At 33.4% G+C, this 16,972-nt stretch overlaps 1 long non-coding RNA gene across 1 annotated transcript; it reads left to right on the top strand.

The window, feature by feature from the left end:
- Positions 1 to 850: 850 nt before the first annotated feature.
- Positions 851 to 6,977, top strand: LOC118762129. The gene is made up of 2 exons (XR_004997906.1): positions 851 to 6,055; positions 6,444 to 6,977. It is a non-coding gene; the product is annotated as an uncharacterized LOC118762129 (long non-coding RNA).
- Positions 6,978 to 16,972: the final 9,995 nt, after the last annotated feature.

Here is a 16,972-nt window from a genome sequence, read left to right as displayed (position 1 = left end):
GACAAATATTTAGTTGGAACTAAAGGGAAGTAACTCTGATTACTTATCGTCTTAAATCTGAAGTCCATCGATCATCGCTATATAAAAGATGTTTTGCTGGCCATGATATCCATGGAGCGGCAGCTAAGCAGAAGAAGAAATAAATAATCGCAATGACAGAGTCAGTTACCAGGCACACAATTCGTCAATGGACAGTAGCTGACAGCCAGGATACATGGACTGTAGTGAAACTTGGTAGTAAAAATTACATTAACCTGTTGTTTAAGGCTCTTCTTTTCCGACGGAGCTCTGCACTCTTGTTTTCGGCTGCTATGACATGTGTTTTAATAAAAACCGAAAGCAACATCACCTTGGCCAAGCTGTTCGGTGGAATTCTTTGCTACTGTGCATGTATCTATTTTTTCACTCTTCTTGGATTCCTTTACTATCTGTATGGACCTCCTCTCCGTGACATGTCGGATGTCACCGGTGTTTATCTATCTGACCCTGACAATAATTTCTGGGTGGCAGTATGCAAAGACAAAGTAGTCGGAACCATTGCTATTGTGAAAAAGGATAAAGCTAATTTTGATAAAAATGTCAAAAAGGTTGCCTGGCTGCGTCGTATGTTTGTTCACCCAAATTACCGGAGACGTGGTATTGCAAGAGATCTTTTGAATTCTTCCATTGAGTTTTGTCGTAGACAAGGTTACGATGCTATTGAATTGATAACAACAGAAGTAAACGAACATGCGAGGCAGCTTTATAGACACGCTGGTTTCAGGTGTGTTGCTGCCAAGGCTTACCCATATCTCTGTGGTTTGATCTCTGTTTGGACTTACGAATGTATATATTATTTATAATATTCCTATGTACATCATATATATACTTAAATATATACACACTTAAAAACCCATGTGCACTAATTATTTCAAATGTATATGGGCTATAATTTTTTTTTTTATGTATTTTCATTCATTTGAAGAATTTACCATAAGAAATTTGTATGAAAATTATTTTTTGTTCACATTTCTTTTAAATATCAAATATTGAATGGAGAACGGAAGTTTATCGAAATTAATTTTATCCGCATTATTTTATCCATCTTTTATATTAAATATGTTGGAAGACCTCCCTGTGCTATACTAAGTCAAGTGACGGAAAATACTTTTAGTCGAAGATCAAATTAGGCCTGAAAGATTTCGCATCGAAATTTCTTTGCTCATGTTGTGATTGTCTTTACCATGGGTGAAGCATATTTTTCATTTTGCAAATTCATTGACCATTCACTTATTTTTCTGAAATGTTTACGTTATATTTGCTATATGCTTTCTCCCTGTTCACACTTAAAAAGAAATACTGAATTTAATTTAATTTTTCCACTTGTGTTTCTGACATTGCTACTTACAGAAAACTAGTTACTTTAAAATATACACTATAATTAATATTAAGTACCAGTTGAATACTGGTCGATGCTGGCCTTGTGCCCAAATTTGGAAACCTCATTGAATTATTTCAAAATACATCTGATTCGGACAAAATTTTTCAGTTACTAATCATTTAATTTTTATATAAATTTGGAAAAAGTTATAACATCGCCTAAGTGAATATAGTTGTACATTTTCTTAAAGGAAATGACTTCTAGTCAACATTTATCAATCCCATATCTTAACTCCTTCCATTTTTTTCTGACGATCAGCAAATGTATATTATATTTAATTGCTTACATCAAACATTATTAGACAATGTTAGCCTCTACTTCATTTGCATTTCTTCATTCTACATTCGAAACTACATCATCATAATATGCACTAGTCAACTATCATGAAGTATATACATAATTTTTTACTTTTATTCCATGTAATATATTTTAAATATTTTTTTAATGGAAGTGCAGTTAAATTCTGGAGTACAGAATTTTCATACTTAACTTTCCCTGTCCCAATTATTTTACTGTGTATACATTAAGAAGCATGGTTGATATCGAAAACCTTACTGAAATCCATCCATTCAAGACACCATTAAGAAAAAGATTCCAATGCTTTTGGATAAATTGGTGTGATATAAAACCCTCAGTATTTTGAGACTTAAGATTTGAGAATTCACTCAGTTAATATCTTTTGTTGCATTAGAAAGGATGAGTGAATAGTTTGACTAAGGTTTTGCTTGAAGATTAAATGACCGGAATCTATAGGTTGGAAGGCAGTTCAAGAAAAATTAGTTCTGTGGAGAAGTCTGCATATACTTTATTAAAACCTATTAATAATTTGATAAGAAAGGTTTCTGCATGTTACAAGAGTTATCCACCTGTTTTCGGCAATGACAACGATTGGTCTCAATTCCAGTGGTTCTCAAAAGGTGTAGTGCAGCAATAAAATTATATTTTTTAAAAAATGTGAAAAATACAAGCAAAAATTCCGAATATTTTGATGACTATTATTTATTTATTTATTGAATAAAGGACTAAATACTTGCTAATTTCCCATTATCACACACTGTTATGTTTGGACTAATGTCCTCATCTTGACCGTTGGTCACATTTTGACCATTGCACCTGCCATCCTTCTTCAGAAGCTTGTAGTGTTTAGTAGCATTCTCAGAATTTTGAACCAAAATCATTTTTTAATTCATGGTGGAGTGTTATTGGCTATGCCCAAAATATCCTCATGTTAGTCGTAATGCCATTTACTCATTCTGCTTCAACCAGAATATCAATGATACATTGGTTGAACTAACATATGCCCACCTTGTAAACTACAGTGATTAACACGATATTTGATCAATGCTAAATGGGTTAAGCGTTGCCATGAGTTCAATCATTGGTTTTGTGAATGTGTATATAAACTCTGGCTCAAGTAAGTTTGTATGCTGTGATACCATCCACTGTGTGTGTGTGTGACCACCATTTCCTCATTAGCTTTTTTACAGAACTTACGAGTAAGTGGCATCACAACTTTGAGAATAATTAAGTGCAAGAATATCCCTGGATTTAAGAGTTTGGTTTCTGCTATTTGCAACTTGTAATCCACTAAACAACTTGTTGCATGGTTGAGTTGTTTACCACTCAACTACCACCACCCTCCATACCTACCTGGTGATCATGATTGCTAGAAACCCCAAAATAATATCTGTTAAAGGAACAGATATATTCTGTCTAGGATTAATGACCTTATTACCAAAGTGAGGAAAGTTAGAAATTCAAGCTTGGTATTTGGCCCATTGTAAGGCGACTGGGAGTTAGCCACTGCTAAGCCCTCATTGAAGCATGTCTCTAAGAGAAACTCTGATATAAAACCTTAGTGCCATTCTGGGAGGTCATGTCACACTCTGGACCATCCTTCTGCTTTTAGTTTTTCCAAAGAGTGCAGTTGGTCCTACATAAACCTTCATTACAATAAATAAATAATGTGTGTGAGAAGTCTAATGGTTTAGGACAGAACAGTCTGTTGAACTGTTGGAATCTGAATCTGACAGAAGAGTCCATTTTGTGTATATGAGCAAATGTGACTTCAGAGTGACACAGAGCAAAACAATGGTGCTTACATTCCTTGTATACAGCATGTCCCATTATTTGGTGATGTCATCAGTTTCAATAGGAAAAAATACCTTATTTGGAAATTAGTAATGGTTGGCAAGAGGAAAGGCATCCTACCATAAAAAACAGCACCATTAAACAAAAGTGAAAATGACTGTTACTTAATATAAGCAGACACTTGAAGTCCATAGGGTGGCTGCTTGATATGGAGTGGCTATAATAACCAAGGGGGAAACATTATTACAAATAATTTGTTTTTAATGATGAAACCTTAAGTAGATAAAGCTATAAATAATAGAATATAAATATTGAGTTTCAAAAAATCCTTTGGATAGAAAATGTTATTATTTATAGTTTTCTCTAAGGCAGCAAGCTGGCAAAATGAGTAGCAGTATTTTGTCTGTCTTTACGTTCTGAGTTCAAATTGCCTTTCATCCTTTCAGGGTAAATAAAATAATTGAGCTCTGGGGTCGATATAACTGACATACCCATTCCCACGAATTTGCTGGCCTTGCATCAAGATTTGGCAACAAGGTGATCAGCTGGCAGAATTGTTAGCATGTCGGACAAAATGCTTTGTAGCATTTCCTTCATCTTAATGTTCTGAGTTCAAATGCCACCAAGGTCGACTAAGCCTTCTATCTTATTGAGGTTGATGAAATAAGTACCAGTTGAACAATGGGGTCAATGTAATTGACTTATCCCCTCCTCCAAATTACTGGCCTTGTGCCAAAATTTATAGCTTTGTTTACAAGTTTCACTGTTAGAAATTAATTATTTTGAGTCTCAAATTATCTAAATTCATATGGCATAAACTATTACAAATATATCACTATAATTCGGACAGTTTTCTAATGTTTAAATTATTTACAACTAAGCATACAAAAATTTTCTTTTGATTTTGTGCACAAAATGTGACAAAGTATTTTTATTTGCTTTAAATTGTGTTGAAAATTGTAAAAGAAAAAAAACCCCTTGAGAGCCATTGATCTAATCCTTCATAATTCCAATTTCATTTTTTTAAAGAAATTTTTTTCAGTGGGACAGTGACACCTATGATTTTTATAGGCCCATTTTGTCTAGTAACATCAAGGCAGTTATAGTTACTAATACTATAATCAAGTTCATAAAAGCATTCTTTTTCAGTTGTATCTTTTGTCAATTCAACACTTAATATGTTGATTTGGGATTATTTCCAAGAATTTGTCCAATTCCTTCATAAAAGAATTCTTTTAATTTCTGTCTAATATTTTATTATCTGGTGTGAAATATTCATTGACTGGATGTAATGATGTAAAGAAATAAAGATTAAAAGTACAATGATGTTAGTCTATCATGAGAATAAAATTCTAATATCTTGTGGCAGGACTCTTCTTCACAGAACTAAAGTAGCTCAAATTGGAATTTTAATCACAGAATTAACACTTTTGAACAATTTATCAATTTTATACCAAACAAAAATTCTGAGGCCATATCATTAGATAGATGTCGACCATGTACATCATGTATGTGAATTTGTGTTTTGTTAAAAAAGTATTGATTAATTTCTCCTTTTAAAGTCAGAAATTTACAAATCTTTATTGCTAAAATGTCTTGCTGTATGAACCATTTATTCTTCCCAGCAAAACAACGATCTTACTTGTGTTCACGAAACAATGACTAATTTATGCATTTATCAGTTTCAGAAAGATTTTAATTTTAAAAATACCAAACTGGTTTGCTTTATTATATTTATTTATTTATTTTTACCATGGAAAGAAACCGGCCATTCCACAGACAAATGGTCTGAGATGGAACCACCAAAGATGACCTTTATATTGAAAGCATATTTATATTTTAATAAAATAATCAGGTTTAGTTTATTCAGCAACATGTCTGAAATAGTATATAGTTTTCATTTTGGCTTTTATTAACATTTACTTTCTTATTCACTCACTTGCTTCTATTTTTGGCTACATCCTGTAATTGTCTTTTTTAACACCTATTTTTCTCAGCTGATATGCTGTCCTGTAATCCTAGCATTTTCCCATTAATCTCAGTCCAATGTTATCTTATGTGTTAGACACATCTCTTTCAAGTTCTCTCCACCATTAATTTGCAACACTTTTTTTCACTTAGAATATTTATTAAAATAGAAATAGATTGCAATATCTTAATTTTGGCTTGAGAAAATTTTTTTCTTTCTTTTTTTTTTTTCAATTCTTATTCTAGAATTTATTCTTTGTATCAATTTTTACTAAGGATTTATTATTATTGTGCTGAAAAAGAAGAACATTGCATCTTGCTAGAAAAATTTGGACCTTTGTGTTTGTGTGTAATACTTTGTACAACTTGAATCTAATGATGCACAACCAATGACCTTGCTACTTGAGCCAGCATTAGATTTGAAATTTTTTCATCATACAATTAAGTGATTTTAAGTTTGTTTTGAGGTTTCTAAGTGGATTTAATGGTCTCTTCTACAGAAACGTTAATTTGGATATTTTATTTGGAAGAGATCTAAAGACAGAGTAGCTAAAATAATGTGATCTTACAATCCATGTATGTATATGTGTATGTATCATCATCATCATCATTGTTTAACGTCCATTTTCCATGTTAGCATGGGTTGGATGGTTTGACCAGGGTCTGCGAAGCCAGGATACTGCGCTAGTTTCCAGTCTGATCTGGCAGCTGGATGCCCTTCCTAACGCCAACCACTCCGTGAGTGTATAGTGGGTGCTTTTTACGTGCCACTGGCACAGGGACCAGAGGAAGCTGGCAAATGGCTACGATCGGTTGGTGCTTTTTACATGCCACTGGCACGGGTATCGTAACTACAATTTCCATTTGATTTTTATTTTGATGTTGGTGTTGACATACTTGACTCAATAGGTCTCCTCAAGCACAATGGGTCACTCTACGATCCAAGGTTAGCACAGCGCAGCAGCAGCGTATATGTTTAAAAAAATGAGAGGTGAACTGATATTAGGATTACGACCTTCAGAAAAATAACAAAGGACTGGGGCAAGTGAGGAGATGCTGGGCTGAAACTTAATGCCCTCATCTAACCCATGCTAGTTGGAAAAGTGGATGTATATGATTGTAGAGTTGGAAATTAATCTTTTTCTCTTGAGTTCTTACTGATGATACATAATTAAAAATAGAATTGTATTTAATAATTTTAATTATTTTATAAATCCTTTCTACAAAGAAAAAAAAAATACAAATGTTTAGTGCTGTAGAAACTTCCATACTTAATGGAGTGAACCAAAAAAAATTCTTTTTTTGCCTCATGGGCAGCCTTTGTTTTTTTAACCCCAAAAGATTTTTCAACCTAATACTTCCCCGTTATCAGTTATACCTTTGTGTGTGTGCTTTGAGATATTCCAAAAAAGAATTCACTCACATTCCCTTAGAAGTTTCCAAACTTCGTAAGATGTCGAGAATAAAAAAATAAAAAAATTTAACCCATTAAAATTATAACTAATACAGGAAAATTCATTGGCGTTTATGAAAATTACTCAAAAAAAAATGAGCAAGGGAGATAACTTAAAAAATTTCAGTTGAATAAAAGTCAAATGGAGATATACAGATATGTCCTACAATGTAAATAAAGGCAACTAATTTTTTAAAATACAAAACTTAATAAACGCTTAAATATTATGACAATGGAAGCAATACTCTTCAATGTGTCAAATTTCAGTTTTTCCCCTGTGCTATAATCCAATTATGTAAGCATTCCTTCACCTTGGTTACCCACCCTGAAACACTCATGCTGATGGGTTCCAAAATAAAGCTTGTTTAATTTCATCCTCTTGGGTGATGGTCTTTTTATCTATCCTAGTTTTTATATGCAATAACAATTCTCTTATTTTGGCATCTCCTTAAAGTACCTTCTGTGATACATATATTGTCTTGTTTAGAATAATATATATACATATATATATATATACTTGTGTATGTGATCTCTCCCCAAGCCTTCAGAATAATTTATTTTGTATTCTTTCTAAACATATCTGCCATACTCTAATCATTATGTTTTTTTCTCTTTTTCCATTACTTATGACTACCAAAATATTTAACACTTCCTGAAGATATTGACCATGTGAAAAGAATTATTTTTTAAATCTTGTTTTGTATAAATTCTCAAGTGATTTATTTTTCACCTTTTTTTAAATTATTGATTTTTTTTTTTTTTTCATATTTTGAAACTTGATGACTTCCTGAAAGAAGCTGTATATAATAAATTAACTTCTTTTATTTCTTAAATAAATATTTCCCACTTTGCTTCAACATGTGGCACATTAACTCTTCAATGACTTTTCTACCTATCTTGAATGTATTTGTCAGATTTGTGAAGTATTTTGCCATTTTAACAAAACATATTTCATGATTTTTACTGTAAAATGTTTACCATTTTATTGTGTGTGCTGTAGAACTACTGGTGAACCAAAACTGTGATCTAGTTTTGATCCTGAAAGCCATTTTACATCTTTATGTTGCCATTTCCCATTAGAACAGCCAGAGTAATTCATTTTCTCATTTACCCTCACCGAGTTCACAGTCTTTGTATTGAATCACAAGAAATCAACTTTTTTTCTATTGGGTAGTCAAATTATTTTCTTAAGTGGTTTGAAATTGGATTAAATAATGTTACCTTAAGCGTCTATCTATCATTCTATCTATCTGTCTGTTTGTCTATACATACATACATACATATATATATATATATATATATATGATAGATCATTAGCTCCTACACGCATTTTTTTCTCTCCTTGTTTTTTTCTGTGTATCTTTCTGTCGAAGAGCGTAGGCTCGAAACGTAAAAGACTTGTTCTATTTCTATTCCTGAGCGCCATACTAATACATTCGTTTGTTTGTACTCCACCTGCCTTCGTCTTTTGTTTATTTTCGTAAACCTTCCCGTTCATCATCATCATCATCATCGTTTAACGTCCGTTCTCCATGCTAGCATATATATATATATATATATATATATATATATATAATATTTTAATTGTTGATAAAAATATTCAAATAAGTACTTGTCATTTTTATTTATTTTTTTTTTAATTTAAAATAGTTTTCTGTCTGAATTTTATGTGGCCTATTTTGAATTCTATTTTCAGAAATTTTGATATTGTCTATAGATGCATAAAAACTTGTCATAGTTAGTCATGGAAGAAGAATTATTCAAGCATGTCTCCTAGAAACATACATGTCTATTGTACTGTGCTGTTTCATACATATTCGAACAGACTGGTTAGTCCTCTCTATAATATTCATGTCTGCACAATTGCAGCTAATTTGCTATTTTTTTATTTTTCACCTAGTCAAATACCAGTAATTGTCAAAATTCATCCCTTACATAAATTTATTTCAAGCCAAGTCAAAAGGAATCAGTCTGGAAGAATGTTTAAGATTTACTCTTTTGTATTCTGTTATTTAGAAATTTGTCTCTGTTGTTATATAAAGAGGCCAGCTTCCATTCCAGACACCAGACCAGTGTGGATTTTTGTTTTATAGAACCGTTAGCACGCTGGGCGAAATGCGTATTTCATCTGTCGTTACATTCTGAGTTCAAATTCCGCCGAGGTCAACTTTGCCTTTCATCCTTTCAGGGTCGATAAATTAAGTACCAGTTACACACTGGGGTCGATGTAATCGACTTGATCTGTTTGTCTGTCCTTGTTTGTCCCCTCTGTGTTTAGCCCCTTGTGGGCAGTAAAGAAATATATATCTTCACAGTTGAGGTCATCATCAGCAAAATTCAACCATCAATGTCCATTTTCTGTTATTGAAATCAAATGATCAAAAACACTATAATTTTTCCTTTAAAAACAAATTCACATATCTTTACGTAAATGCAATAAACCACATTATACAAGTGTATATCTTTACATATATAATCAAGGCATGTTAGCATTTCACTTTTATCCATTTCATATTTCCTGCACCGTTTATAGACATAGAATAATTGTTTAATCCTTTATAATCCAGATTATTCTGTCAAATGTAGTGTTTATTTAATCACATTGCTTTGAATTAATCATGCATTATCTTGTAGTTTCAAGATTTCATTGATGTGATTGTTTATTCTTAGAATGACATTGTAGGATGGGTGTGAGAAGTTGGATCTGGTTAGTTTGAATGTAAAATAGGTTAAATATTTAGACTAGAAAGGCTAGTTTAAATGCTAAAGGGTTAATGAACATAAGATATTCATTTCATAACACTCTTTACTTTATGGTTGTCTTTTTTATAACACATTTCTGTGTGTGTGTGTGTGTATATAAATGTTCCAATTAAAAACAGCGGATCTTTACCTTTTGACTGACTGAATTTAAAACTTTTTTTTTTTAACTAAACACTTTCAAACTTTGGACACTGATAGAATGTGTCATATAAAACATCTTTTACTCTTAGCGTTTTTGAGAAAAGCTTATATTTAGGAAGTTATTTCACGTTAAAGTTGTAGTATTTCAGTAATTTCAACCAATCAATGACCTGAATAAAATTACTGCTGTTGTTTGTCAACAGGAACTTCCGGCAGTGTATATTTTGTTTGTCACTGTTATTTATGACAACCCTATCCCTAAACCCTAACCTTAAAACCTTACTTAACCCTAATCCTATCACCCTAACCCTAAAGCCTTAACCCTAGAACCCTAACCCAAACACCTTAAAGCTAAAACCAGTACAAACACACGAATGAGGTCATAAATAACAGTGACAAACGAAAAATACACTGCCAATAGTTGTTGTTGACAAACAACGGCAGTAATTTTATTCAGCTGAATAGACTTTCATTGATTGGTTGAAATTACCGAAATCCGACAACTTTAACGTGAAATAACTTCCTAAATATAAGCTTTTCTCAAAAACTCTAAGAGTAAAAGATGTTTTATATGACACATTCTACCAGTGTCTGAAGTTTGAAAATGTTTAGTTACAAAAAATTATTTTTTAAATCTGACAGTCAAAAGGTAAAGATCCAAAACAGCTGATGTGAACAGAGATTTTTTATCCTGACTGTGATTTTCAGCCCTTGGACAAATTCTGATGTTTCTGTAAAAAATAATAAAATTAAAAAAAACAAAACAATTGTGACTTACAATCATTTAGCAGGCATGTTGCTGGGTTTCTATGGCAACCACTATTTGAGTAGATTTACTCAGAAATAGTTGATTTAATAAAGAATTTCATCATTTTTTTCTAGCTGTAGTTATCTTATCCTAAGACTTTTGGGGACTTAAAGCATATAAACAAGAATAGTAGAAAGTGTAAAGCAGGTGTATGGCTGCATCATCGAATAGTTTAACTGATTATACAGAAGCAATGGATTTGCGGCCTATACATTGAGCAGCATATCTACACTTTCAGATGATTTTTAACTACAAAGATTGGGTATTTATTGAAACTGATATCTTAAAGTAGGGTCCCTCATTGATGTTTGTGAAACCACACAGTACTATTATTAACCCATGTAGATGGTGAATTTTGCACCTTTACATTAACGAATTGTCCGGTGCATGTTTTCAGGGAGAAAGTGTTTTGAAGGACTTTATAGTTGAAATGGTAGGAATCATAAGTCAACAATAATTCCTGAGAGGTAAGCATTCCTATCGACATATTTGTAGAGCCTTTTTAATCATGTTAGTAACATTTTATTCAGGACAATTTTCACCTGTTTGTAAATGTTGATGTGGTTGATATGACACTTTCTTTTCTCAAACCCTTAGTATGAAATATAGCTTAAGCATTTCACTTCGAACGACAATATAAAATTTACAAAACCAGACTTTTATAGTCTTAACACTGCATTTTGAATTCCTCTTTTACCAGAATGAATCTATATCTTACATTCCATATTGTGGTAGATTTATTGACTATGTCTCCCTTCTACAAAAATTGGCATTGTGCCTTGTTGAAGAAATTGATATCTTAACTGATGAGTCAAAGAACTGAAGCAAGCAAATCAAATCCATTACTCAATTTTGATTCCCTGTGAAATACATTTGTTCACTTATGATGTTAAGACCTTGAGGAATGGGGATTAGCAGTATATTTCCTCTTTCCTAAATCTGGGATTTGGTGCTTATGTAAAATCTTGATGAGCACCATAGCATAAGAAGTTCCCAGCAAACCAGTTTCAATTTCTCACTGAAAACTGTTTAATTCACTTAGACTAGTAATGCTCTTGAGAAAGGCATAAATGCCATGCAACTTTATTTCCTTCCACATGAGAAATCATTTTAAGTCAAAATTTTATTCTCTAAAGAAATTAATTTTCAGATTGTCTGTATTTTGTTACAAATCATGAGATAAAACAATCTAATTCACTTATCACTTTTTCCTTGCCCTTTCCAATATTTCTTGAATTGATTGGTGTTGGGGGAAGAGAGAGAGAGAGAAAATCAATAGATATGTATATTTTTTTATAATCTATGATTAAAGTCTGAAATGTTTTTTGTACTCTATCATGGTTAATTTATTTCTTCAGACAAGACATGAATATCGGTAACATCATCTTTCCCCTAAAGTATAAGGCCTTTGCATCAAGTCAAAAATTTTCATTATTATTATTAAGGCAGCAAGCTGGCAGAATTGTTATAGCTTCGGAAAAAATGCATTGTGGTATTTCTTGACTCGTTACATTCTGAGTTCAAATTCCATTGAGGTCAACGTTGCCTTTCATCCTTTTAGAGTTGATAAAATAAAGAACCAGTCAAGTACTGGGGTTGATAAAATGAAGTACCAGTTAAGTACTGGAGTTTATATAATTGACTTGTCCCCTCCCCTCAGTGCCAAAATTTGAAATTATTATTACTATTTTGGTGGCAAGTTGGCAGAGTTGTTAGCATGTCAGACAAAATGCTTAGCATTTCTTCCAACCCATTGAAGTCTGAGTTCAGATTTTCCTGAGGTCAACTTTGCCTTTCACCCTATTGAAATAAAGCACCAGTAGAATACTGGGGTTGATGAAATCAACTTACGCTCACTTCCCTAAAATTGCTGGCCTTGTTTCTACACTTGAAAGGATTATTATTATTATTATTATATTCTGATTTTGAATCCTGCCAAAATCAATTTCACCACCATTCATCCTTCCATAGTTGATAAAATAAGTACCTGGATCAGGGGGTTAATTGTATAACACTCACTCCAAAAAAGAAAGACAAAAAAAAAATCGAAGATTTGTTTCTATGATAGAAAGGGGCAGTAGATTGGCAAATCTGTTGGAGCATCTTATAAAACACCTTATGGGTGTCTAGTTACATCCCTTTACATTCTGAGTTCAAAATGTCATCAAAGTCAACTTTGTCTTTATCCTAGGGTTGCTAAAATAAAGTTCTACTAAAGTATCAGGATCTATTTTGACTGCTCCCTACCCTAATGGTTGTGGTCATGTGCCTAAATTATTTTAACATTATAACTTTTTACTTAATTTCAGCATTTTTTTTTTTTTAATTGCTGTTTTCGAACCATTCCCTTCTGCTCCAGGGCAGAACTAAGTTTTTGTCATTGTGTCTACAAACAATTTTCATTCTCAGTTGAAGTTTTTCACCTTTTTATTTAAAAATGGATATTTAATTTTTAATGCTATTTGGAAAGTCATGGATGTTTGGATTTCCATTTCTTTTCAAAAAAATCTCAGGCTTCAAGTGTAAACAAAATGTATGCAAAAGGCGAAATACAAAACAAAAAAACAACAACAAAAAACTCAATTATTCAGCTTTTATTTACAGAATATATTTCTTCTGTTCATTCTGTAAGTTTTGTATACAATATTTCTTTATATTTCAATTTCATTATGAAATTATTGATGTGTAATTAAATTAATCTGTACAAATATAAATTGTCATTTTGTATCTTCTCTGCTTTCTGTCCCCCCCCCCCATCTCTCTGACTATTTCTGTTTAAACAAAAAGAAAATAAAGTTTTGTAGTGAATGCTTTAAGACAAAATCTTGGTTTAAGCATTCACCAGGTTTTAATTACCAGCTAAAAGCTATTCACTTACACTACCACTACATTAACATCATCTTTGTTTACCATCTAGTTTCTATGCTGGCATGGGTGGAGAGTTTAACAGGATCTAATGTGGAGGAGGACTGCATCATGCCCCTACAGCTGGATGCCCTTCATAATGTCAACTAGTTTACTGAGTATAGGCATAGATTATATGAAGCAAGGACCCTGAAATTACAAACTTTGTTGAAAGATAGAAAGAAAATGACCTGTTATATAATGCACAAACGTGTGTGTGTATATGTACAGGTTCCCCACCAATTTTTTGGCATTCTTGGTTTCAGGGACATTTAAGTATGTATGTTGTTCAATTTCCTTCACTGATTTATTTTGAATATATGTATGTATGTATGTTGTATCTTGGGAACATCATTTTGCCAATAAGAAACATATGCACCGATTCTACTTCACTTCATTATTATTTGTCAATGAAACCAATTAATTATCTGATCAATTACTCAATTGCAGAAACAAAATATACACATATATATAATTGTTTGTTTTAGGTTGTATTTCTGATTTATAGATAAAATCGAAAATGAACCTTTTTATGAAGTTCTCTAAATAGAAATGTAGCCCTAGTAGATTGTTACAGACCAAATAGGAATCCCTTAAACAGTAAAAAGTAGTCAGTCACCTTTTTATTGAAGGTAACTTTAGTAAAGTCATCCTTAGTAAAGTGAGAATTGAGCCACACATCTTCAATAAACTGGACAACTGTGATACCACTACGCCAGAGAGACTTGCTGACTTTTTCCCCTCATATAAGAAGTTTTAATTTTACAAGCAAGAAAGGAAATTTTTTTGGATTGTATTCTTTGACTTGTTGAGAAATTTAAAAATAAGTATTTTTATGAAGTTGCTTCAGTGCAAATGTAGCTATAATAGCTTATTTGGTCACAGAAGTAAAGGGTAATTTGGAGATAGAAAGTTAAAAGGGGCTTTGGTTGGTTGAAGATTCAAATAAGCTCTAGTCACTGCCTATGACAGAAAGTAAGAAATAGTTTGTATAAAATATCCTGTGAAGGGCTACCGAGCAAAAATGTGGTTAGTAGGAGGCCCCCAACTAGACTGAAGGTATAATGGTGCTGGAACAGCAAAGTAGATATTTATTGGTGTGAAGAGACAAACTTGAAAAGACTGAAATAAGAAGAAGACATCTGAGAGCAATACCAGGTAGAGGAGAAACAGAGTAAAAAGCTTATGTGTGTTTTGTGATGTGTGGATCAGAAGTGTGAGGTATTCCAGATTGCAAGACAGTGTGCTACAGAAAATCAGGAAGAGGTAGATAAAGAATAATAGCAGTTCACTTGCTCTTTCTATTGCTAAAAAGAAAAGAGGCATGGAAGTGCTATTATGTTCAATGTGGAAGATGCAGAGGACAAAGAGGGACAGCTATACAAGTGGACAGTAGCATGGTTCATAAAGCAATTAAAAAGGCAGCGAACTGGCAGAATCGTTAGCACGCCGGGCGAAATGCGTAGCCGTATTTCGTCTGCCAATACGTTCTGAGTTCAAATTCCGCCGAGGTCGACTTTGCCTTTCATCCTTTCGGGGTCGATAAATTAAGTACCAGTTACGCACTGGGGTCGATGTAATCGACTTAATATGTTTGTCTGTCCTTATTTCTTCTGTCTGTGTTTAGCCCCTTGTGGGTAGTAAAGAAATAGGTTCATAAAGCAATTAAGAATATAAAGGCTAGGAAGGCTTACTAGTTCATCATGAATAGTGGGTAAGATAATTAAAATGTCTGGTAAAGAAGGCACTTAATAGTTATCTGCATAGTCAACCAGGCAATAAAGGAAGTAGTTATATCCAATGGCTGGGGTAGTATAGTATCATCAGTTGTTACAAAAGCAAAGGATAAAGGAAATTACAAAGACATCAAGTTGATGGACCAGATTAGACAAGTTACTGAATAACACTACTGATTAGGAAAAGAATTGGTTTAGATGCGATGCATTACCAGAAAGGGGACCATTGATACACTTTTCTTAATGAGACAACTGCAAGTGAAGTATTCAGCTAGAAGTAAACCGCTATAACTACATACCTGTTGACTTAGAGAAGGCCTTTATTAGAGTTCCACATGACAGTTGCTAATGAAGTTGGGGACAATTAGACCATTATTCTTTACTTGGCACAGAAGAATATAAAATATTGATTTCAAATTTTGGCACATGACCAGCAAGTTCAGGGGAGGGGGTAAGCTGATTGCATTGACCCCAGTGTTTAGCTGGTACTTTTTTTTATTGACCCCCAGAAGGATGTAAGACGAGGCTGTAGGCTTTGTGCATGACAGATGAGTAAGTACAATGAACTAAGTATGTACAGAAAATAGACTTGCTCAAGTGTCCTTAGAATTAGTAGATATATTTTGTTACTTAGGCAACCAATTTAGCAGTGGAGGTGGATAATCTGAGAGTAGTTGCTAGACTAAGAATGGGCTGGGCAAAGTTCAGAGAACTATTACTTTTGTTGGTAACAAAAGGCCTCTCCCTCAGAGTGAAAGGTAGTTTGTGTGATGCCTGTGTACAAACAGCCATGCTAAATGGCAGTGAAACATGAGCTGTAACTGAAGAGGACATTCAAAGGCTGAAAAGAAATGAAGCCAGCATGCTTTGCTGGATGTGCAATGTCAGTGTGCATGTATAATGGAGTGTAAGTGTTTCAAGAGAAAATTGGGTGTAAGAGGCATCAAATGTAGTATGCAAGAGAGAAGACTGTGCTGGTATGGTCATGTGATGTGTTTGGATGAGGACAGCTGCATAAAGAAGTGCTCATCTCTGTGGAGAGAAACTGTGGGAAAGGTAGGCCCAGGAAGACACTGGACAAAATGGTGAAAATGATCTTTAAATGTTGAGCCTCACAGAAGAGATAAGAAGTGACTGAGACTTCGGACAATTTGCTGTGCTTGAGAAGACACTTCAAGCTAAGTGAAATTGTGGCCATTCATGTATACATGCATGACCTTACTGTAATGTGCCCTCCACACACATTACCTGACCTCTGTCAAAATTCTCCCATCTTCCCAACACCTGCTGCAGGCCCTTCTCCTCCACTCAGATACTTCCCTCAGTTTCACTCCTTCTCTCACCTAAGAGGTATTTTGTCTTGCAAGTTACTTGGTGGCCCTACTGGTGCTGGTGCCACATAAAAAGCACCTGTGCTAGTGCTGTGTAAACAAGAGCCTGTGCTGGTGCTACATATAACACAAGCAGGACACTCTGTAAAGTGGTTGGTATTAGGAAGGGTGTCCAGCCATAGAAACTATGCCAAAACAGACAAGTGGAGCATGGTACAGCTCTCTGGCTTGCTAGCTCTGGTCAAACCCTCCAACCCACGGTAGCACGGAAAACAAACGCTAAATGATGATAATGATGATGAGTTAATCACTTTAAAAAAATCCTTATATATATTTATATATATATATATGTGTGTG

Source organism: Octopus sinensis, linkage group LG2 (assembly GCF_006345805.1).
Source record: "Octopus sinensis linkage group LG2, ASM634580v1, whole genome shotgun sequence".
Lineage (NCBI taxonomy): Eukaryota > Metazoa > Mollusca > Cephalopoda > Octopoda > Octopodidae > Octopus > Octopus sinensis.
This window is presented reverse-complemented; position numbering and strand designations above follow the sequence as displayed.